A 25907-nucleotide genomic window follows, 5' to 3' on the forward strand; every position below is an offset into this window, starting at 1 on the left:
GAATAGAAAGGGTTATATAATCTTGTATAAGGTAATTATAATATATGGTAAAAGTTATGTAATGCTATTTCAACTACAATTGTATTAACATATAAATCTAAGAAATCCACATGAAAAACAAAATTAATTTAGAAATTAAATTATTTATTTATTATTATAAGTAAATTAAAAAACTAACATCAGCCTATAAATTAAATGACATGTTTTAGAATTTTCAAATAGCTTTCAGAAACTTGAAATAAATACAAATCTGTGAATTAAAATTTAGATTCTAATAGATTAGATTTTCAAAGAGAAGTTAGAAATTTGCAAATATGAAAAAGTCATATATTCCTACAGCTTTCACATGATCTTGGTTGCATTTTAAAGAACAGACAAACGCTAAGATGGTTGTTTAGGGATACACTACTTTCCTAATATCCAGATACTCTAAATTCTATAACCTGCACTACCAAATACAAACATCTAAATAGGACATACAAAATATAAACATTTAATATGTATAATTTTTAAAATTCTATTTCTTCTCCCTCTTTCCAAATCCGTGTGTGTGTGTGTGTGTGTGTGTGTGTGTGTGTGTGCTCACAAGGAATAAATTCTTCTCAGAGATATAACAATGGATTGAAATTTAGAGACTTATCAAGGCTACAGAAAGCTGAAGGTGAATTATGCAGATAGAGATTCTTGTATATCTCCAGAGAGAAAAAGGGCCTAGAGATCTCTTCAGGGGTTACTTTTCACTTTTCCTTTTTCCTGGAAATCAAGAAAGTTGAGAAATGTTTTCTCTTTGGAAACTTGCATCCTGCCTTCAGACAAACAAAGGGAAGGTAGGAGCATTTTACCTTAACGTCTTTCCAATTACCCAAAACACAAAGTAATCACTTTCTGACAAAGGATAATTTTGAGCACCATGTTCTGGTCTCCTATAACTGTGAGATGCTGTCTCTGCCAAACACTACACAGAAATTAAGGCGAGGCTGAGAGATAATGAACAGAATTATTCTCCATAAAACATAATTATCAGAACTGTCTTCTACATGCAGGAAAAGCTATATTCAGGAATATACCCCTTAATGCTGACACACTAAAACTTTTAACAAGCAGTTTTTCTATGGATGCCATAATGAAATGCAATTGACAATGTAGCTTAAATGAAATAACTGTATTTTTCTCTTGTTCTAAAGGATACAGTTCCAAATGAATTCAGATGGAGTGGGGGGTTGGCTTCTCAAGAGGCTTGCAAGGAGCTAAGTGCCTGTTCTTTGCAGGTTTATTGGGTGAGGAAGCAGCCAAAGAGAGAGACAGAGTAAGGCACAGACACAGAGAGACACTCAGATAAATAACACAGAGGGAAATTCTGATTTCTTTTCTAAAATATCACTAATCTGATTTTCAAAGCCCAATCATAATGACTTTATCTATCCAAAGATTTTGCCTCTAAACACTATTATACCCTGGGGTTGGGATGGAGTAAATAATCTCGGAAGATACATACAGATATGATGGCACACACTTGAAATATCAGTACATTGGAGACTAAAGCATATATATCACAATATAATACAAGTTTAGGCAACTTAGATATAACTTGTGTAAGGTCACACACAGAGGGGGTGGGGTGAGTGGTCACAATCTCAATAAGAACAGCAAATAATTTTTAAGTATTCAAAGCAAGAACAAAATAGTTGAAATGAGCAAACAATAAAATATTCATGACCTTAAAATTTATGATAGCATTAAGGCAAAAATAGAGATTTTAGCTTTCCATTATGATGATGTGAAAGGAACCAATAATCCCTTTCTTGATTTTTAGACATCTAGGAAAAGTACACAATATGAAATAATACTGATGGCATAGAGTTCAGAACTGCAACTGATGGAGAAAGATAAACAACAGTTTCTCTTTGAAACTGTCTCAATTGGCTGCTTAGAGGAAGTTTGCATTTTGTTCCGAACACAGGAGGAGGTGACACAAAGGGACACAGTAATTTTGAAGGACAGAGAGCACAACAATTTTGCACACTAGATAGAAAATAGGAAGATCAGGGTTCTAGAATATATTTGCAGGCATGAAGATAGATGCAGTGAAAAATCACCCAGAATTTAGCCTTCATTTAATTCATTATGCATGGTGTCTTGATAAAAAAGGCCAAGAGTGCAAGAAGTAAGAAACTATTACTGCAAATGTGGACTCCAAATAATGCAGGATGAAGATATGAGAGGCACATTAGCAAGCAGATATTACGTGATGGTAGGAGGAAGAATGATTACCAAATGGAGATAATTGACCATAGGAAACTCTACATGTGAACAATGTACATACACAGAATGAATAGCACACATGATGAAATTTAATGCATATTAGACAGAATAAAAAATATTTTGTGACAATAGGAAGATAGCAGTGAAAATGATCCAAAATGAGACAATGAGAGAAACAAAAACAGTGAGATTAAATGAACAAAAACAAAGATGCACAAAGCTGTGCTTGTCAGTGTGTGCGAAGCTGTCAAAGAACCTCACTTGTCACTAGCGCCCCACAGAAGAAAGGAGCAAGAATAGCATTGAAGTGATGATGGCTTCAATAGGTGAAAACAATTTAAACAGTCACAAACCAAGAGATGCATGATTGAAATTTAACAAACTCTCAGTTAAATAATTATAAAAATTAGCCAAGACACAACATTATCTTCTGCACAATGACTATAAAATAACAATATCAACAAAGGTTTAAAAAAAAGCGTACCTATACATACCATCATGTGCAGCATAATCATAACAGAAAGGAATGTAAGGCTCAGACACCTCATAGGAAGGATGGCATTAAAAAGACATGCACAAAAGGATATCAACAGATAATGTTTAAATGAATGTGAATTTTTAAAAAACAGTGACTGAGAAATGCATCGCTATAGATTTATACCCATGTAAAAACTCAGCCAGTGGTAGGCTAGTAATTTAAGCCTTAGGGAGGCTGGCACAGGAGGATTCCTGAGGCTTGATTGGAAGTCAGTCTAGGCTGCTGTCTGAACTTTAGGCCAATGATAGACCCTGCACCCAAAGACATGGGCAAGGCCAGGCAGTGGTGGCACAGGCCTTGAATCCCAGCACCCGGGAGGTAGAGACAGGCGGATCTCTGTGAGTTTGAGACCAACTTGGTCTACAAGAGCTAGTTCCAGGACTGGCTCCAAAGCTGCAGTAAAACCCTGTCTCAAAAAACAAAGACAAAACAAAACAAAACAAAAAACACAACAACAAAAACAAAACAAAAGACATGGGCAATGTTACTCTTGATGACCCTTATGTGGTCATCTAGTCGACATACGCACTGTATACTTCTGCAATACACACACACACACACACACACACACACACACACACACACAGATAAACAGAAACTGGAAACATCTAGGACTTCTGCTGATTAATTTGAAAGCATTCCTGAGTAAGACATGACATTTTTAACACCTATATCAAAATACACTCAAATTTTTATACATCAGGAAAAATGTTATTGTTTGAAATATTTGGCAAATGCCTTAAAAAACATTCAATTAAAAAAAAACAACCCAAAATATCACTAATCATGCAGTTACTCATATTCATTAGTCATTAGTATAATGACAGAATATTTTAAACAGAACCGATATGTAATTAATTGAACAAAATATATTACCTTAAAGGTTATTACAGACGAAACAACTGATATTAAAAAATAAACAACAATATTTATGAGAAAGCAAGAGAAAGGATCTAGGAGACAATGTGAGAATGAGAAAAAGATAGTTTAGGCTTTTGACATTATAGTGGAATAAATCCCATGTAACTAGGGTTAATGTGCTATGGTCCCTGCAACATGGAGAAGATAAAATAAGAAGAAACTATGAAGAAGAGAATTTACAATATAAGGGGATAATGAAAAGGAATGTCTTCGATTGAATCAACTGGAAATAGCACTTGGCACAATCATTAAACATAAAATAGGTCAGTAAAACATTATATTAAGATAAACTATTCAGATGATGAAATACAAATTAAGATAATATGAGTACTGAGAAATAGTATCACAAATAAACACTTTGTAAATAGAACTATATCAAGCAAAAGTGAATAAGAAACATGTAGCAGAGGTTTTATTTTTATTTTAAAATAATCACCAAATGACAGATGCTTTAAGTTCAGCAATCTTTGCAAATCAAGAATGCCAAATAAGAATGAAAATTAAACTTTACCTATATAACATACAATACACAAACTATAGGCAACCAAAGGTACAGCAAAAATGTAGAAAGAAGCCAGACCATGGGAGCATATCTTATTTTAGAACAAAAGTAGGACTTCAATCAGGAAGGAGAGAAAAATTAAATTAAGGAAAATTTCTACATATTTTACTCTACATGGCAGTGTTACCATATTCCTAAATCCACACTTAGGATCTCAAGATATAGTTATCTGTCATACACTTGGCCAGGATGCAGTGAAATCTATATTTATCCTCTAATTTCATAAGTACAAACAAAAATATAGAGCAATATATCTCCATAGTATATATGCAAAACTCTCATTAAGATACATATCAGTTGAAAGTTGAATGCATACAAAGAAATTTATCCTATCAAGTAGAATATGTCCATGCATACAAAGGTAGTATGAATTTTGAATAAAAACAATATAATTAGTCACACCAGCATGCAAGATATATATATATATATATATATATATATATATATATATATTAAAAGTAGACTGATAAAAAATTCTAAAAGGGAACAAGATATTCTCTATTTGAAACCATTATTAAACATTTAGCTTTAGAGAAGAAGAATAATGAAGATTGAAGAGCAAGTCCTCACGATAATCATCTACTGAGTGATGGCTGAATATCTGTTCACATTATAGCTTCTAACGTGCATGAGCGTCATAAATCTTTCTTATTATATGTGGCAGTAAAATAAGCACACTGAAAGTTTGTTTAATGCATGAAACCACAAAAATAAAAACCTGCTGTTAGAAATAGACAGCTATATAGGGAGAAATAAGACCAAATAAATAAAAGCAAGGCATTTCAAGAATAAAAAAGTCAGTCCCAAACAGTAATAAGTTTGGAAAGTTGCAGCCTTGAAGAAAAATAAATTCCAATAAAGAGAAAAGTGAGCTAGAAAAAGTAATAGAAATAGTCTAGCTTAGCCTCCAGTCCTCTAATCACAAGGAAAATGCATGCTTTTCTGAAATTTTATTTAATTAAGAAGTATATTTATACATGCAATTGCTCATTAAAATATTTCCTATTTCCTTCTAGAATTAGACTACAAAGGAAACAGATCATGCTATTTTAATTTATTATAGTTTCAATTTAATTATCAAGAAAACTTTTTTCGAAAGAACAGAGTAGAGTCACGACTTGCGGAAAGTGTATTAAAACAAATACCATCCTGTCCTGAGGCACTAAACTATCTATGACACCTCTTCCTAAGAGTAGAGTCTGTGGATTTCTATCATCCTGGTTTAATGTTGGTTGCAGTGGAGTTGGGAGGAACTTTTAGTGACATAGAAAAACAGTTTGGTAGCAGAATTCCAACATTAGATCCCATAAAAATGAAAGCTGGCCACTGAAATCATTATGGTACAGCATTCACTATGTAAGAGATGACTCGTGGGACAATGTGGGTTACATAACAATAATATTGCTTCTTAGCAACAGATTACTTCCACAAGCAATGAATGATGTCAAAACACAAAACTAGCTCATTTAAAGCCACAGAATGATTGGAGATAAAGCTCAGAGTTAGAACTCTTATTTAACATGTGTGTGGCAATAGGCTTAATCCTAGTATTTAAAAAAGCAAAAAAAAAAAATTAAACCGGACATAATGACATAAGGATATATTTTGGACTTGTTTGGGCTTCTTAGTGAATGCCTGGTTAAGTAGGTCTATTTAACACAGCTTCAACTCAAATTAATTGATTAATTAATAGCAAAAAAAGAGAAAAGTTATATAAAACTTGAGTCATTCTGGTTACTGTTTGGCTTATTTATGTTTACCATTTTAGTAGAGCTCCTATTCAACAGAGAGTGATGATTTCCACTGAAAAAATGTCATCATAGCTATTTCACATACAACTAAATGCACATGCAATGAATTTCATTTAAATGTGTCTTAACTGGGAAATAAAGCATATGACTATACACATGAAAGCGAGGCACGATGTTTCATTGCACGTGACTGCTTAGTGGGCAAACTAGAAGTTATTGGAAGTATTAATGCCGTGTGGAGCTCTTTAGAAGACACAGTGACAAAAGTTAGAATAGCTTGTCAGGCACAATCTCAGAAGATAGCCTCATTTTAAAAGCCCAGTCACAAAACATCAATTAGCTATACATATGACAAAATGCAATGGGATGCCAGCTACAGTAGGAGATAAGGCTCCTTATAGGACATGAAGAAGATCATTGAGATACTATTACTTTGAAAATAATAAAATATCCCATGTTCATCTTTTTGGGCCTGGGATACCTCACTCAGGATAGTGTTTTCTATTTCCATCCATTTGCATGCAAAATTCGAGAAGTCATTGTTTTTTACCGCAGCGTAGTACTCTAGTGTGTATATATTCCATACTTTCTTCATCCATTCTTCCATTGAAGGGCATCTAGGTTGTTTCCAGGTTCTGGCTATTACAAATAATACTGCTATGAACATAGTTGAACAAATGCTTTTGTCATATGATAGAGCATCTCTTGGGTATATTCCCAGGAGTGGTATTGCTGGGTCCAGGGGTAGGTTGACCCCGAATTTCCTGAGAAACCGAAACACTGACTTCCACAGTGGTTGCACAAAATTGCATTCCCACTAGCAATAGATGAGGGTACCCCTTCCTCCACAGCCTCTCCAGTACTCACTCATAATTGGTTTCTAGCCATAAACAAGGGTCACGGAGTCTATAATAGGTGAACCTAAAGAACCTAAGTAAGAAGGTGAACCCAAGGAAAAACATATAGTTATCCTCTTGGCTAAGGGAAGTAGACAAAATTGCCGGGGAGAAAATTGGGATCTTGGGGGTGGGGTGGGATGGGGGTAAGGGGAGATGGGGAGAGAAAAGGTAGAAGGGAAGGAGGGGGGGACTTGGGGAAACAGGAGGATTGGGATAAAGGAAGGGTGGATAGGGGAGCACGGAACCACAATTCTTAGTTAAGGGAGCCACTTTAGGGTGGGCAAGAGACTTGACCCTAGAGAGGCTCCCAGGTGCCCAAGCTGAGGTTCCCAGTTAGTTCGTAGGGCAGCTGAGGATAGGGAACTTGAAATGACCCTATCCTAGAGCAATACTGACGAATATCTTGCATATCATCATAGAACCTTCATCTGGTGATGGATGGAGATAGAGACAGAGACCCACACTGGAGCACTGGACTGAGCTCCCAAGGTCCCAATGAGGAGCAGAAGGAGGGAGAACATGAGCAAAGAAGTCGGGACCACGAGGGGTGCACCCACCCACTGAGACAGTGGAGCTGATCTACTGGGAGCTCACCAAGGCCAGCTGGACTGCGAACGAAAAAGCATGGGATAAAACTGGACTCTCTGAACATGGCGAACAATGAGGGCTGATGAGACACCAAGGACAACGGCAAGGGGTTTTGATCCTACTTAATGTGATGGCTTTGTGGGAGCCTAGCCAGTTTGGATGTTCACCTTCCTAGATATGGACAGAGGGGGGAGGACCTAGGAATTACCACAGGGCAGGGAACCCTGACTGCTCTTTGGACTGGAGAGGGAGCGGGGGAGGAGTGGGGAGAGGGGGAGAAGTGTGGGGGGAGGGGGAGGGAAATGGGAGGCTGGGAGGAGGTGGAAACTTGTTTTTTTTTCTCCTTTTCTCAATAAAAAAAATGAAAAAATAATAATAAAATAAATCCCATCACAAATGAATGTAAGTAAGGAAAACACATGACTCCAGTAAAATTTAAAATTCAATTTTAAACACTCGTGTCTACTATGCAAACTGAAAGAAAACACTAACTGCTCAGTACTAGTTGATCAGTGCTGAAAATAAATAAAAGGTACAGATTATTCATTTAATAATCAATGGATACATACATGACTAATAGAATTCTTGCATTGCTACATGCTATTTGTGTAGATGTGATAAACAGAGCAATGAAATAGAATAACAGACCAGGATATGTTCATGCATATATGAAAAGTGTGCATGTCACAATTTAAATTTCAGCTTAATTAAAAAAGGATGGATTCTTCAATAAACAATATTGAGACTATCAGTTACTAGGATAGAAACAGTGAAACAGAACTGAACTATACTAAATCCAATTTAATCTCTATTTTGCACAATAAATGAAAACAAAATTTAAAATAGTCACTGTGTTGCAAAATGTATTTCTTCAGTGTTAAAGAAGGGCAACTCAACTAATTCACAATAGCAAGAGTGTGATCAGATGTATACACACATACTCACGCAAACATGCATATATTAAAAATACAAAAGGAAGCAGTTAACAGCTTTTCTGCTTTAAATGGACATTTCCTAATATCTTCACTGTTTTTTTGCCACACAGGTTCTTATTAATAAGTCATATTTTACAACTAACAAGACTGCCATTGTCACTGTATTGTCTCTTAAAACATTTCATAACATAATAATGAAAAATTAATGACTACACCAATGCTGTTTACAAAATGATTACCGTGCCAGTGCAGAGTCTTAAATAGTCTCACTAGCTGCTACAGGTAACCAGGGCCCACAGAGCCACAACACCTAAGTCTCAGGAACACTGGCAGACGATGCCAGGGAAAGAGCACTCTATGGCCATCACAGCGATAGAGTACAGGATGACATTATCTCATACAGAACACCTGGAGTATCTCACAGGAGCATAGTCACCCCTCAAGAGATAATGAAGGATTCCTGGAGATTTGAAACTCAGGAGAAATATGTCACAAGGCCCACTGCACTCTAACTATACTGTGTGTGAACCACTGGGGGATGGGGAGAGGCTCTGGCATATAGTTCTCCTTTTCTTACCTCATCTTTCGTGACTCACGTCAGTGGCTTTCACAGAAATTGACTCGTCTATTACCTATATCTTACCAGCCTGGGTCATTTAGGTGTGGAGAATTTTATCACCATCCTCAAATATGAAATGTTAGTGCTTAATAATACTGTACATTACTAAAATTAAAACAATGACTATTGACTAAGAAGAACATATGGGACTAAACAAATCCACAAAGAGTTTATGATGAAAAAAATTATGTATCTTTTCAACAAGTTCCCATGACTTTGTAGGAAAAATGATACCTAAAATTAGAACTAGCTTAGGATTGCACCAAAAATGACATCTGAGGGAAAAATAAATCAGTCTTAACAAAAATTTCACTCTTATGAAGAGTCTAGTAAATTGATTAATAAAGCAATGGCAAACAGTTTTCAATCTAATAAAGGAAATAAAAACATGCATGTAGTTAGTAGTATTACAAATAGAATAAAGATTTATTTAAAATATGAAACAAATAAAGTGCAATAATAGAACAATGGAAGTAGTGAATAATGTCTTTAGTTTGCATTTGAATGAAGCTATCCTTTAAGCCAGAACATTTACAATGTTTAGATCACAAAATGTGGTCATTTAGATGTCTGTGTATGTGTGGTAAGTGTATAATTCCAGTGAGGCTTATTTCCACATTCCTGTTTGTTTTAAAATTTCAGTAAATATCTATTCATTTGTAATTACAGAAATTCTTCATTTATAATTAACACTCAGGTGAAAAGACTTGTATGCCAGGAGCATATAACAACACATTTAACATTCGGAAGATGAGAGTCTCTGACTTTTCTCATCCTTCAAAAAAAAATTCCAGTGCTACCTGATGTCTTTTCAAACAGTGTGCTACATTTATGTATTATTGACACTTTAATCTTCTGTCATTTTAGTTGTTCTCCTTTATAAAAGCATTTCAATATAATTTCATTTATTATTATCACTGTCTCAGTGTTCATGTGTGTATTTATGTGAGTGCAGACGCTGCACCCTAAAGGTTCTAAGTAGGACAGCTTTCAGAATAGGGCTGTCCCCTTTAAAAAAATATTTATTTGTTTGCTTGATTGCTTGCCTCTTTGTTTGTTTATGGATTTTTCAAGACAGGGTTTCTTTGTATAGCCCAGGTTAACATGAAACTCTCTCTGTAAACTCAGAGATCTGCTTGCTTCTGCCTCACAAGTGCTGGGATTAAAGGCATGTGTCACTATAACTGGGTCACAATCTCCTTTCAATGCGGGATCCAATTTGTGTCACTAGGTTTGAACACTTTACCTGCAGAGTGATCTTATAAGCACTACCAATTTGCTTTACTAATGCATAAAAGTATAAAACTGCATAAATATCAGATTCCCTGTGATGTTTCTGCTAAGTTGTTGCATAACGTTTGATTTAATTTATGCATCTACGGCCGTAAACTTTTGTCATTTGTCCATAATGAAAACTTTCAAATTTTGGTAACTCAGATCTGGAATCTGAAATGAAAATAATCTCCTGCTGTGCACAGTAACCATGCTCGATAGTAACAGACGGTAATTTTCTTCTTCTATTCAATGAAATCCCAGTACTTAATGATTAATATTTGGTATTTCTGTTGTTTTTTTTTTCTCTCAGACTCCAGATTTTCATCATCCTACTTATTGCTTCTCTGACATTCACAATTCAGCAATTCTACATATGAATGAGATCACATGGTTAGCCTAACCTATTTCGTTTTACAGGACGACCTCTTTTTTCTATCTTATTATCTCTTGCAACAGATTTGATTATTTTTATGTATAGCTTAATATTGTTTCATTTTGTATACATACCATACTGTTTTGTCTAGCCATCTGTTGAAGGATGTCAAAAATTTTCTAATAAATCGGTTATTTACTTGCTCTTTTCTTTGTTGATATTTTAAAGATACATATACAAAGAACCATATGTATCAAGGTGACTTTTTTCATGTTTAAACTTATTAATGATGATTACTATAAATTACTATATATTACTTATAAACTTATTAATGAAGGTGAATCAGAAAATGTCATTGCCCTAAGATGTGAAAATCCATGTTTTCTTATTTACATAAAACATATATCTAAATATATAGAAGAAACAATTTGTGCATTAAGATATACAAGAACAGAAAAATCTACTTAATTCTCATAGACATTGTCTTCAAAAAATAAATTATAATGATATTATAAAGAAAGATTAAAAGTGAATAAGATATAATTGGTAATCTTGCATGACATTTTCTTCAATGTTTTCATCACCAATCTTCACTTTCCATACTGAGGTTTTATTAAATTTGTGAGCGCAATAGCTTTAACTGCCCACATTTCTGAATATTGTCTATAAACAGCCAGTAACTAGATGTCTAGTCTAAAAGCATTCCTAAGACATATTAAACATTCTGAACATTCTATGTTTTGAATAAAATCATATCTTGTGTTAAGATAGATAGAGAATCACAGACCTACCAGCCAATTCAGATATCTATCATGGTTCACAGTGAATCACTATATCTGATGACCTTTTCTCTGATGCTATTTTTCCCAAGGAAGAATATCCATCTTACTACATAAAGAACATTCATCAGTGCCAGAGATGTGTTCTTATTATATCTGTGTATGTCATACATAATCATTCTTTAATAAACCCAATCCAAACTTTGTGAAACCCACTGTTTTGTTTAAACATGAATATAAGACACACTGGAAAGGTCTAACCATGTAAACTAGACAAAACAGAAACTTCATTTTATAATTTCAAATAATGTAGTGAGTACTACGTACAAGTTCTCTTTTGACAGAGAAAGCTATTGCTATGTTAGCATTTATCTTTTTACTTCATAAATAATGAAGTCAGGTTTTAAATTGTGGATTATTTCTGTGTTAGAATTACTACCATATATATCATTGAAATAATGTTTATTTGTTTAAGGGCGCTCTGTCCTCAAGTCATAAATAAGTAGATTTTAAAATATTATTTGTTTTCAGATATTTAAACAACTTGCTATAGATTCAAAATTTACCACAGTAATCTCTATGTGCATGCAAGTTATTAAAAGGAAAGCTTATCTCTTAATACATATTAAAGCTTACCTGGCATCAGGAGGAAGACAAAAAAAAGAGTCAGAAAACAAAAACAAAACAAAACAACCCCCCAAAAACCAAACAAAACAAGAAAACAAAAAGCTTCTGGAAGATAGGTATAGCCAGAACCTGGAAACAACCTAGATGCCCTTCAACGGAAGAATGGATGAAGAAAGTATGGAATATATACATATTAGAGTATTACTCAGCAGTAAAAAACAAAGACTTCTTGAATTTTGCATACAAATGGATGGAAATAGAAAACACTATCTTGAGTGAGGTAAGCCAGACCCAAAAAGAGGAACATGGGATGTACTCACTCATATTTGGTTTCTAGCCATAAATAAAGGACATTGAGCTTATAATTCATGTTCCTAGAGAAGCTAAATAAGGTGAATCCAAAGGAAGATAGGTAGAAAATAACTCTGACGCATCATCTCTACAGCCAAAGCTAATGCTCCTGGCTTGGGGATGTCAAATGTATCATGCAGACTTATTCTTATGCCAACTCAATTACTTTTGTATATTACCAAGTCCAAAAGTGAGGTTAATTGACATGGAATCAAATTACCACCATACAATGTCACAGCTATCCAAGATGTGTGGGTGTTCAGCAGTGGCGGAGGTGGTATCACTGGCCAACAGCCCAAACAGGACCCAAAAGTCCGCAAGCCTAACGGCATGCTAGATTGCCATCTTGCATTACCGTCTCTTTAACAATTCTAGAAAGATGTTTGCGTCAGAACTCTATTACTGTTGAAGTGCCATCCAACTTCACACTTCAAAATCAAGTATTCAATTTTTTTAAAATATTCTTAATGTTTTCAGTTAGTGATTCTATGTCTATCACTTAGTCCCTTCATGGCAGAGATCACTGGAAGTGTTGGAGGTTTTAATCAATGTACCATTCAGATTCTTTTATTCTGATATTTTTCCCCCATGGTAAGGCATGGATTTTCACTAAAAGTAGTCCTTGGTTAGACTGCCAGTGTTCTTGATGCAATGCTTCCCACACTCTGTTTCATGGTGATGAGAGATGCATCCATTTACCCAGAATATTCTAAATCTGACATATGCTCCGCAGTCCCCCACACTGATACATGGGAGTTAACTATAGGGACAGGGTGGTTGTCAGGGTAACAAACCTAGCCTTGGGTTGAATTGGTATAAATTGGCTTTTCCTCATTTATTTCAATGCCAATATCTGACAATAAGGATTGCTTCCACTCACTGAAAACACAGTGTTGAGAGTACTCCTCTAGGGTGTTAAATTCTTCTGGCCCTAAAAGTTAAGTCCTCTGCAAAGGCAGAGCATCTGTGCAGACCTCTCCACAGGGCACCGCTTTGTAGGAAATCCAGCAGTAGCAGTGCTGCAGGCCAACACAAAGCAAAGGCACAGAAAACAAGAGACTCTCTACATCAAGATCTGCTAGCCAAGACACATTCCGTTCTGCTTTCAGCCCTTGAGGCCTTTTGGAAGACAATGCATTGTCATTCCAGCTTCTAGGTTTTTTTTATCTCAAAAGGACAACACATCAACTCATTAACAGCAGTCTAGGGTTGAAATCTATCTCTGCAAGCCAGACAAATTCAATTGACAATGGATCAATTTCTATTGTCTTGGGTGATGTTATTTCCCACATGGAAGGCACATGACAATTTCTACTTTTCGCTTCCTATTTACCCCATGGTAGCTGCCTCTGTGTGGTGTTATCCTCAATCAGCTACAAGTGTATAATTGTGGTATAATGAGAATTTTGAATTATATTTTTTGTACCTGCTTCAGACTCTTGTTTTTGTAGAAAAATCAGACCAGATTGGGTAGGTGAGAGGTGCCGTTTGTCAAATACAAAGAAGTGACATGTTTTGCCAAGTAGAATTCTCTGTTTTGAGGTTTGCTCCTGCTTCATTGTTGATCACTTGGATTAGTGAGTGTCCATCTCTGCTTCCTTCTTCCCTTCAGAGATTGGCACCATGTACCCAGACTTGCTTCATAAGAGCAGGGCTCTGTGATTGCCTTTCCAAGACAGGCCAAGATCTAAAACAGCTTTATTTGAAAAATAACTAAGATTCCTCTAAAGCTTTTAGTCCAAAGCACTTGGGTAATTAGTTGTATCTTACTGAAAGTAACTGGGAAGATATATAGTATACCATTGATATAGTCTGATTTAGGTTGGCTTTCTTTGAGAATCTGTTTTTTTTTCTTTTGTACTGAGAAATTAATGATTTAACTTGTTCTTATTCTGCTCTTAATTAGGGAATTACTGAATCTAATTGATCTTCACTTCATAGAATCAGGTAAGCTTCCCAAATTATAGTATTACTGTTGTCTTATTATGATTGTAATTTTGTTTGTTTATGTTGATCATATGTTTTATGTTTATGTATATAAATATATAACATATAACATGCAAAAAATAGCATCTATCTTGTTGAAGATATTACTTCTTTGTAGTCTCATAAAAATTATTAAAAGAATAAAATGAGCTGGGCGGTGGTGGCGCACACCTTTAATCCTAGCATTCGGGAGGCAGAGACAGGTGGATAGCTGTGAATTCGAGGCCAGTATGGTCTACAAGAGCTAGTTCCAGGACAGGCTTCAAAACTATAGAGAAACCCTGTCTCGAAAAACAACAAAACAAAACAAAACAAATGAACTGCAGAGTGATACTTCTGTTCATTAAATAGCTCTACTAAGTAGAAATACTCATCACAGTATACCACATAGTAGAAGCATCAATATCATTGTAGGGTATAATCAACAAATTTAAATGTGTAGTTTATTCAGAAAAGTATTTATTAAAATAGTCTTAATATTTAGAAGGTATAATAACTTATGGAGATATAATTGGTATTATGCATTCATGAAACAATTTCACAGGCACTGTTACATATACATGTACCCACACAAATGTAGTTACATAAGAACACCTTCTATTAAAAATGATTATGTTTAACTTTGAGTTTCATCAAGTCTCTTTTATTTCAGAAATAAATTAGGAAGAGGTGGAATGAACAAAATGTGCTTTTGCTGGCAGAAAAAAAATCCTAAAGTGACAGAGAAAAATATCACCAGAACAACAGTGATCACCTCAGCTGCTCTGGGCTGCATTGTATTACACTACAAAAATATTCCATTACTATTACTTTCTACTTCTGCATTTTCTACATAATTTTTGAGCTCCTTTTCAAAGAATTCTACTTGTTTTAAGGAGAAATGCTAGCAATATGTATGAATTTTCAAAAAACTATTTAATATTAGCTCTTAACTAGGAATGCATTTATTTTTTTACAAGATAATAAATTCAATGCAGGACTTTCAGCCTAACATTTTCCTTATTTAAAAAGAAGAAACATGAAAAAAAGGAAAAAAAAGAGATAAGAAAAGAAGAAAGAAAAAAGAAAGAAAGGTTCCAGTCTTAAAAGTAACACCCTTCAACTTAAAAAAAAAAAATCGAAAAACTGTATTAAGTATTAACTTAAATTTCTTTCTTTGTATGTATGTATATATATAGAATAACATATGTCTTACTTGGCATAACACATAGCTTCTGAAAAGCCCCCAAATCCATCTTTTAGCTTTTATACTTTCTACTTTCCTGTCTTTATCATTCCCTGGCTCTTGTCCTTTAGGACCTTGTCACTGAAGGATGACCTGCCATTTCAGGTCACTGGTGTACTTAAGAAATAATTCTGGTAATATCTTTACTCTGTAAGTCTCCCATGTGCCTATGTGTCTAGACTTAAAGTCTATTTAAAATTTTCAAAGTGTAACCTGTAGCCTGAGCCTAAGAGACACTTAAGGATAACAACATATGTATATGGAGTATTACTTAACTGTTAAAAAAATAACATCATGAAATTTGTAGGCAATGGATGGAAGTAGGAAAAAATCAATAGGCAGGGTGACTAGTACAGGAGAATTTTGGAAAGAAGAAAGGCTCAGTCTGCAGACAGAGGAAGCAAGATGAAAATGCCTTGCTGATAAAAGGTACCAAGTCATGTGGCTAACACAGACAAGAATTATGGGTTAATAAGAAAGCCTGAGCTAATAGGCCAACCAGTTTATAATTAAAAAAAAAAAGCATTAATTTAAAATAATTGTTTTCAGTATATAAAACATTCCCCTGTAGCATTCCACCCCCATTAATTAAATAGATGTTTTGGACTTGCGTAGCTGCTACTATATGGAAATATGTTTGAATACATTCTTCTGTGATTAATACTAGGGGATCACATTAAACTAGCAATTTTTCTAAACTTAAATGCTTTCCTGGAGAACAAGAGCAACTTATCAGTAGAAAATTTAAATGAAATAATTAACTACTTTGTTGTTTTTTCTTAAATCTGTGACATTACCTCAGGTATAGATATGATCTTGCATTTATAAAAGGTGAAAATTGGGGATGTCTTTCTCAAGATGGTCTATTCAATAAAAGGGTCAGCAATTAAAAAACAAATACAAACAAAATAAACAAATAAAGCATGTATTAGTAGTAAATGAATAAATAAAATATACAAAGGGGAATGCTACAAAAATTATTTTTAATTTATCAACTGCATATTCTGTGTTATAACTACAGTTATAACAAATCTTTTTATTTTTTTTTCAATATAGAAATGTCCTCTTTAGATCTTAAATGTAGTCCTCCAACTACTTTGGTTATGAAAGCAATAACAGACTTCTTACTAACTGCTTTCATCTTGCATAATTAGTAGCATAATAAAGACAGAAATTATTAACACTAATCTTTATTTGCCACTAATGAAATAGATATTTGAATTGGAGTCCCTCTGGCATTGCAATACATTGCTAAGTTAACCTATGCTTATGAAACGTCTCATTCTCACTTCCTTCAAGATAATTTTACTTGGTAAACGCACAATAGCTGGAAACAGCTGAAAATATGTCAGACTGTTGTGGGATATTTTGATCACATTTGGACACTCCCGAGACTACCCATAGAGCTAAACCTTGAATCAGAGGGCATAATAAACATTCATATCCGGCAAGAATTAGCTTTAGAGTTTTGGGCAGAACCAAATTAGGATAGAGAGAGACACAGGCAGGAATATGGAGGGACTTAGATTCACAGTCCATTAAATCTGGGAAGCTGGAAATGTAGGTTCAGCTGATCCTTTTCTGTTACTCTGTGGATATTTTAGATTTATACTTCAATATCTGACTCCCGAATTGTATTTAATAATATAACAATAAAGGTAATTGCTTTACCAAACCTTTGCTTTTTATAAAAAACACACTCACAAATATTTTCTGTGTTTGGGCATTGGGAAAGATATATTTCCTAGAGCAATAATAGATATTTATTTGTTGTGAATATGTATTTTATTATAAATTACTTCAAGGACATATATATTATTTGAAAACCATATGTGTCATACATCATACACACACACACACACATATATATATATATATAAAGTATTTAAAAGACAGAAAAAATATGTCAAATAAAACCATAAAATTTGAACAATGGCAAATCAATGATTTAGAAAAGATTTATTTTTCCAGGAAAAATTTCTGAAATTCTAAATCATATAAACATAATCAATAAAACAATTTCTTTACTTGTTTTTCTCTTTAGAATTTAGAAAAATCATATGCAAATCTAGAGTAGGAAACTTATTTGGTTGATATATGCAGATATTTAGTTTTATAGTTTGCCAGTGTTAAAATATTTTATTTACAATGCATTTTCCTATATGTAATTTTCATATTTTTAAAAATTCTAATGTGCATTTTCATAGGCTTTTATAAGCTCTGAAAGAGACAGAGATCTTTGCATTCCATAATCCAGCCAATCAGGCAAATTATTATTGACAGTACCAGCCCATTGCTCTACCCATAGTCTCTTGTCTTTGTAACTTACTGAAGCAAGTGTGGTGCAATACCTTGCCATTGAGAATATATTTGTTTAGTCACAAAATTATTTTAGCCTTTACACTGTCTATGACATGAGGAGGAAAATGTATCTTGCAATGCCTGCAAATCGCAAATATGAAAACAAAATAGAAAATCTCGTAAGCATTTGGATAGCAACAACAACAAAAAAAAAAGACGAGTAGACTTTTCAAAACCAGAAATATTGGACTCTAAACAAAGAAAAGATTTTCCATCGATAATGAATAATTCTGACTTCATTTTGCCTGTCATTTTGCAAAATTTCTAATTAAACATCCAAAAGTGTTTTTAAACTTACTAATAATGATAAAACTGAATTGTGCAACTTACTTCTGGAGCCTGAAGAGTTCCTCACTACCATGAAGGAGTCAGCACTCGGCCTGGCTACTGCAGAAGACCAACAGGGTGAACGCATCTCCAAAGCTGGTGCTGAGAATGGTGTCAGGGGGAAGGGTGGTCAGCTGCTACATCTCTCCTCAACAACAGGCTGAATGGATACAGGGACTCTTCAGAGGAGGCAAGCAGAACAAAGAAAAGGCATCATAAAAGCTTTTAGAGTACCTGGAAATGTTTGCTTTAATTGTGTGTTCAGTCACGACTCATATTAGGACGTTCACTAATTAGAACTCAAATATACTTGCATCAAAATGCTTTCCAATGGAAATGTGCAATATGTTCTCATTCCAATAAATATGTCAACACTCTGCCTTTAATTTTTGGAAGGCGAGTCATTCTCTCAAAACTGTAGGTAGCTTAAAAGATCATATACCACACACTATTCTTTATTTTGAATTAATTCATTTTGCTGTATAACTCACACATCTTTAATAATGTCCTGCTATGTACCACATAAACACATGCATATAACATTAGATATAGCAAGGAACAAATCTATCATAGCCCTGTCTGGTCATAGGGAACAACAGACTTAATTGTTTACTGCATTATTTTCCAGGCCAAAATCAATATATTGCAGTACATTCATATCTGGAAAAAATTACATATAAACATCTTATATGCATTGCATTTTTAAGTTCATATTTGTATTTTTAAGCGTCTTTTGTGTGATGATGTCTTAACCTTTCAGAGGATTGACTGTCACCCTGTGTGGGATGCAACATTTAAATTTTTCTTGCCTAAGAGCTGTATAAAAGTTCCAGCTAGCCCTGCTATAGTAATGCATGCCTTTAATCCCAGCACTCAAGAGGCATAGACAGGAGGATCTCTGTAAGTTTGACGCCAGCCTGGTGTACAGAGTTCCATGACAGTCAGAGCTACACAGATAAATCCTGTCTTGAAAAACCAAAATAAAAATCAATAAAGTTTCAGCTAATATTTAAACCTAAGACTGTTAAAGTAGACCAATTAATTTTTAAAATATCTTTAAAATTTTAATTTGACTTAGACTCTGATAAATATCAAAGAAGCATAAACACATTATTTTCAAACTATAATAATAAAGAATGAATATAAGATAAAAATATGATTTAAAATCACGTATACGATATTTATATAAAACCAATATTAAAGCTTTGATAAATGGAACAATTTTTTAGTTTTCTGTTTTGAGTTTGTTTCAGTCAGGACCCTGGTATATAGCCCTGGCTGGCTGAAAAACCTTGATTCTCCCATTTCAGCCTCCATTATATTAGAATTACAAACAAGTCTTACCATGCCTAAGTACAAATATAAACTTAAAAGAGTGATTTCATTGTTCTTCTTTGACTGCTTTATAAAGTAAATACTGAATTTACTTGGTCGAGGTTTCATGGTAAGTAACTAATGAATCATGACTTTTCCCTAGGACCAACTTCCTCCACAAGTTCTACGGGACAGTGGCCTTCTATCCTGTACAAATTTGTCACTTGTATTGCTTTAATAAAACACTGATTGGTCAGTACCAAGGCAGGAAGTATAGGCAGGGTGACCAAAAGAGGAGAATTCTTAGAAAGGAAAACCTCAGTCTGCAGTCATCATCCAGACACTGCAGAAGCAAGATGAGAATGCCTCACTGATATAAGGTACCAAGCCATGTGGCTAACACAGATAATAATTATGGGTTAGTTTAAGATGTAAGAGTTAGCTAAAAATATGACTAAGCTATTGGTCAAATAGTGTTATAATTAATATAGTTTCTATGTTATTATTTGGGTCTGGGCGGCTGGGAAATGATCAGTCTCTGCTTACATACAAGATGCCTTATATAACATGATGTAAAGAAAGATTCTGTTAAACTGTTAAAGGATTGTGGTTTAGTTTGGATGAACACTCTACAGAGCTCCATATTTTAGTTTCAGTGAACAGGTTTGTACTCCTGGAAACTGCCATGAACCATCTGGAGATGGGTACTGGAATGAGTTCACACATTTGTTGGGATATACCAATGACATCTACACTGCAACTCTCTTCCCTTCTTTCCTTACCTCCTAGAAATTTACACATTTTTCACATATATCTTCCAATGGCATCATTGGTCTAAAACAATGGTATTACCCAATTTAATACTTAAACATAAAGAACATCACTTATTATTACCCAATTTAATACTTAAACCTAAAGAACATCATTTATTATGTTTATTTTGTCTTTATGTGCAAGGGTGTGTGACTACATATTTTTATGTGCACACTGTATGTGCATTTGACTATACAGGAAGGAGGTGTCAGATCCCTTGGACATAGAATTATGGGACGTTATTAACCATATGATGTGGGTTCCAGAAGTAAATCCAGGTCCTCTAGAAGAGCAGTAAGTATTCTTCCCTGTTGGGTCATCTTCTCACCTCCAAATTGTGATTTTTACGGACATTATCTTTAGTATTGTTAGTAACCTAAAGTATTTCTCTGTCATAATACAAAATTCACATAGATTCTACTGCAACATTAACATATACAGATAAATGCAGTAGTGAAAAGAAGTAATTGAGTTTGTGAGTATGAAACTGTCACATTACTATATTATCATGTAACGTTTCCTTTATTGTTTGAGTGTATATTGAAATTAAATATCTTGTAATGAATTCTGATCACTTAGTTTCTGTTCCACTCTGCTGGAGCTGCGATCATTTGACAGTCTTACAAAATTTGACACCGATTATATTAATGTGTCCTCAAGAAACTTGGTTCCCCATCTAATAATCATTTTCAATAACAATAAACTCTGGAAGAACTCAGAAAACTTGTGAAATGCATTAGAAGATCTTAGGATACATATTTCTAAAGTGAGCATCCTTAATTACATTATGAGTCTAAAATACCATCACTAAATGATCATTAGATCCCCAAAACTACAGACTGACTTAAGTCTAGTATTAGTGACAACGGGGTCTAAATCCTGATTTAACCTAAAATAATGGGTAAAACTACATTAGTCACTATTCATTTATACTTATTTTTAATTTTTTATTTAATAAAAATTTATTTACATCACTCCCTTTCCTTTGCATATTCACAGTTTCCTTTTAATCATTGCTGTTATACATACATACAAATGATTTATTATTTCAAAGTATTATGGTTATGAAACTGTGCCTTTCAGAGCTCATAATATTTTTTTCTTAAGACTATATTGATGGAGGAAGGTCATTGGTTAAGTAATAAAGAAACTGCTTGGCATCATAGGTTAAAACATAGGTGGGAGGAGTAAACAGAACAGAATGCTGGGAGGAAGAGGAAGTGAGCTCAGAGGCCATGCTCCCCTCTCCCCTCCCCTCTCCCAGGCAGACGCCATGAAGCAAGCTGCCAGGTCAGACATGCTGAATCTTTCCCGGTAAGACTGATGCTACACAGATTATTAGAGATGGGTTGATTGGGATATGAGAATTAACCTGTAAGGGCTAGAGTTAATGGGCCAAGCAGTGTTTAAAAGAATACAGTTTGTGTGTTGTTATTTCTGGTGTAAAGCTAGCCATGCGGGAGCCGAGCGGGACAAAAAGCAGGCCCACAGCTCCTACAACACTATATAACTTTAACACATTAGCAAACAAGAAGCCCATTGGAATCTATAAGGACAACAATGACATTCTTTTTACTATACACTTCCTTTAAAGTCATCAAATCTGAACATTCATGAGCTCAGCACACTGGACATTCATATTATAATTGAATGAAGCTGATTTGCCTATACCAGTAGCAATGATAAGCTTATTCCTGTTAATTAAAAAGTGAGCATTTGCTTATTTGGATGTTTAATCTTCATGCTGCACAAAGCCATTTTTTTTTTGGTTTTTCAAGACAGGGTTTCTCTGTGGCTTTGGAGCCTGTCCTGGAACTAGCTCTGTAGACCAGGCTGGTCTTGAACTCACAGAGATCCACCTGCCTCTGCCTCCCGAGTGCTGGGATTAAAGGCATGCGCCACCATTGCCCTGCTACAAAGCCATTTTTGTAAATCTGTGAGCAATGGAATCACATCCTCTCACTGTCTTTCAACTGCTTACCTAAAATATTATGGAAGTACAATCTTCATATACCCATTATCTTTGGTGGACTATTCAAACTCAAGACTTGGTAGTACCAAAAGTATATTCAGATATAATGCCCTATGTTTATAATCCCAGAACTTGAAGAGAAGGTAAAATAAAATAAAATATGTGTTTATAACAAGCCTTCACTAAATAGCCTTAGTTCAGCCATCAGGACAGCAAATTTGTGTGTCAGAAAAGAGAAAGGAAGATAATCTAAAATAATTCAAACAAGAGACAAAATTACTTTGAAAATTCTTTTATGTGAATTAGTCTTTCCAGCCAAAAATGATCATCAAGATTTTCATAAACACTATTATTAAAACATACGTTCTCAGCAAGAACACTGCTAAACCTAGGTGCTTTTAAAATTAAATTAGAGACACTGATTAAAAATGGAAATAATCTTGTGTCAGTGTATAAAAACAGCACAAAATATTTGCTGCAGGAAAATGTTTACAAATAATAGCCCACATCCAAGATCCAATGACGAATAAATTAGTGCTCTGCTGGAGAACTCACTGATGTAAATGTCACATGAAAATTAGCGCAACTCATCATCCCTTCCTTCTATCAGCAAGAGTTCAGCAGTTCAATAAGACATAAATCTTGATGACCTAAAAATTGTATTGCTGTACTTGTAATTTCCTGTGAACAAGTCTCGTAGTAACTTAGCGATGCTGTTGCTTAGTAACCCACTAGCCAAGGTGAAGGACTTTGCAGTCAGACAACAGCAAGAGTTGATAGATCTGCATGGGTTTCACAGTTAAATCATTCACTAAATTTCATGCTAGTCCTCAAATAATGAATGCTAGACACAAAAAGGCATTAAATTCACCATTAGCTTAGCAAAGCAATAAAATCTGTCGCCAAAATTGGACTTTAACTAGAAAAATTCTATGCTCTGGATTTACATATGCTACATTAACACACACACACACACACACACACAGAGAGAGAGAGAGAGAGAGAGAGAGAGAGAGAGAGAGAGAGAAGATTTTTTGCCTCTTAGTGCAAAGGAAGTGTTAGCCCAAATTTGAAATTCCTGTTTCTCCACTTGTGTCTTCCATCTGTCTCTAATAAAAGGCTTTGCCCTATATTTATTGGCAACCCCCCCCCACACACACACTCATTCAACACAGCTTTGGTAAAGGAAAATAATAAAAATATTATCTTAATTGATATTTTAAATAGATTACAAGGGTACAATTTCATTGACATGTAAGCATTTTGGGACTTGTAAGCATTTTGGGAGCCAGGGTCCACATGAGAAGAGCTATACACATTGCAGCATTCCACACATTGATTTACTACAAACAACAAAACCTTGAGAAATGCAAATTTTAAGGCTATAGGCGCCAATAGAGGAAAAAGTGAATATTAAACCATTCTTGGAGGAAATATTTTTAAAAGCAAGGGTGGCTCATTAGAAAAAGTAGGTTCTAAAGTAAAACTTGTGATTCATTTAGAAAATAATGGCAAAGAGGCCATTGAAAGGAAAAGTTAAAGGAGCTACGGGGGACATATCGCAGTAATTCTCCAAAAGGTCAGATTCCAAAGTCCTGAAATGATGACAGAAGGAAGGATGCAGAGCTACAGATGAATACAAAGCAGTATTTGAAGGCACGTTCAGTTACATTATTGCATTATATGTTAATTCTGAAGTCCTTGGACCTTTTCTTCTTTAGCATTTTAGCCCTTACTTGAACGAGGACGTAAGTAACACAGCTTGTTTAGTCTGTGAATCTGTGACTGACACCAACCTAAGGTTGAAAATGTCCTCACAGATTAAATGGATGAGCACAAAATATCAAAATAAAATATCTTGCAGCCAAAGGGGGAGGGGGGGGGACACTCAGACTGACTGAGAACCTTAACTCCTAAGGTGTGGGGTGATTTTTAAATTCTATATTCGAAATGGGAATAAGGAATTAAATATCCCATAAACCATTAAAGGATAGTTTCCAGAGATACAACCTTGACACTAACAGAGAACCGTACTTATAATGGTAGGCTCAACTTTGCACTCAACATTTTGGTCCTTATCAAGCCACATCTAGAACATAGAGTATCGTTCTCAACTCCATTAGGATTTCTGGAGATTCCCACCCAAGGAAAGCATGGCTAGCCATAAACATTTCTTTTTTTATAGCATACATAGCATGTATTCATATATAGTATATGTTCATATATAGCAGCATTGACCTAGGGAACTTCGTACACAAGAGTTTTCCTCCAGCAAACTACACTTGTGAGATTCTGAAGGTAACAAAGGCAAAGAATGCTCGCTGATCGTGCTATGGAAAATTGTTTTTTTTTCCCATAAACATTTCTTACCTAATTGTTTGGGCTACTAGTCCAGTTATTCACCATTGAGCATGATGGTATCTATGTTTTGTTTTGCTTTGTTTCTTTCCAAGCACAATTTTTATACTTTTGAGGTAAATTACTTTGATTCTCAGGTTATTGAGAATATTCATAATACAGTTTTGAATTTTCTATATTTGTCTATGATCTATATTGCATTGATTGATTTTTCAATAATGAACTTCTTTCTTGTTCCAAAAATAAATAGTAATCGATAATTTTCTGTAATAATCTTGACACCAAATTATATTTGATGAATTTTTATTTCTATGATGATCAATGTTCATAACACATAATCCCTCCTGTATGTGTTGTTGCATGTGCACAGGTATATTCAGGTGCATACTCACAAGTGGAGGCTTCAACTTCTCTCTTCTTTCCTTAATCATTTACTTAATTATTTCAAGTCATGGGCTCTCAGTGAACCTGAAGCTCTCTGATTGGCTACCCTGATGGACCACTGAATTCCTGAGTTCCTTCTGTCTCTACTTACCTAGACCTGGATATACAAATATTACCTTTTTTTTCTTTTTTGTAAATACCAGGGAGCTCCATTTTTGTGTACATTGATGTATAAACACTTTATTGACTGAGTCACTTCTCCATCCTACTAATGTACTTGTCTGGTAGTAAAATCAAGATTATTATGATATCATAAAGACAAATTACTGTGTGTTCCCCCCGTACTGTTTTTTTTTTAAGTTAGAAAGATATTAGCCTTTGTTTCTTAAATGTTCAATTAGCTATAATATTCAATATGACAGTATATTTTATGAGAAGAATAATAGATTTTATGAATATTATTTCCATATTTAAAATCGATTATTTCATGTATTTTGGACTCAGTAATTATTTTGACATTAATTCCTCCAGAACACTCTATCTTTTCAATTATCTGATATTTTATTTATTTTTATTTTATATATATGAGTACCTGGATGGATGTATACCTCATTAATGCAGTACTTGCAGGAACCAGAAAAGAGTGATAATCCTCTGACTGAAGTTATATATAATTATGAGTTTCCA

At 34.4% G+C, this 25907-nt stretch overlaps 1 protein-coding gene across 2 annotated transcripts in view; it reads right to left on the reverse strand.

The window, feature by feature from the left end:
- The window catches only part of Lrfn5 (leucine rich repeat and fibronectin type III domain containing 5), a 247704-nt gene that overhangs the window by 114608 nt on the left and 107189 nt on the right, over positions 1–25907 (reverse strand). The window contains exon 2 of one of the 2 annotated variants that reach the window (XM_041658596.1): positions 18383–18558. The exons of the other annotated variant lie outside the window; for it this stretch is intronic. The gene's annotated coding sequence lies outside the window, so the exon portion shown is untranslated. The remainder of the gene's footprint in view (positions 1–18382; positions 18559–25907) is intronic. 2 annotated transcript variants of the gene reach the window in all.

The sequence above is a fragment of the Microtus oregoni genome, unplaced genomic scaffold (genome assembly GCF_018167655.1).
Source record: "Microtus oregoni isolate MIOR12 unplaced genomic scaffold, Mior012 000009F_ref0000495, whole genome shotgun sequence".
NCBI classification, from domain to species: domain Eukaryota; kingdom Metazoa; phylum Chordata; class Mammalia; order Rodentia; family Cricetidae; genus Microtus; species Microtus oregoni.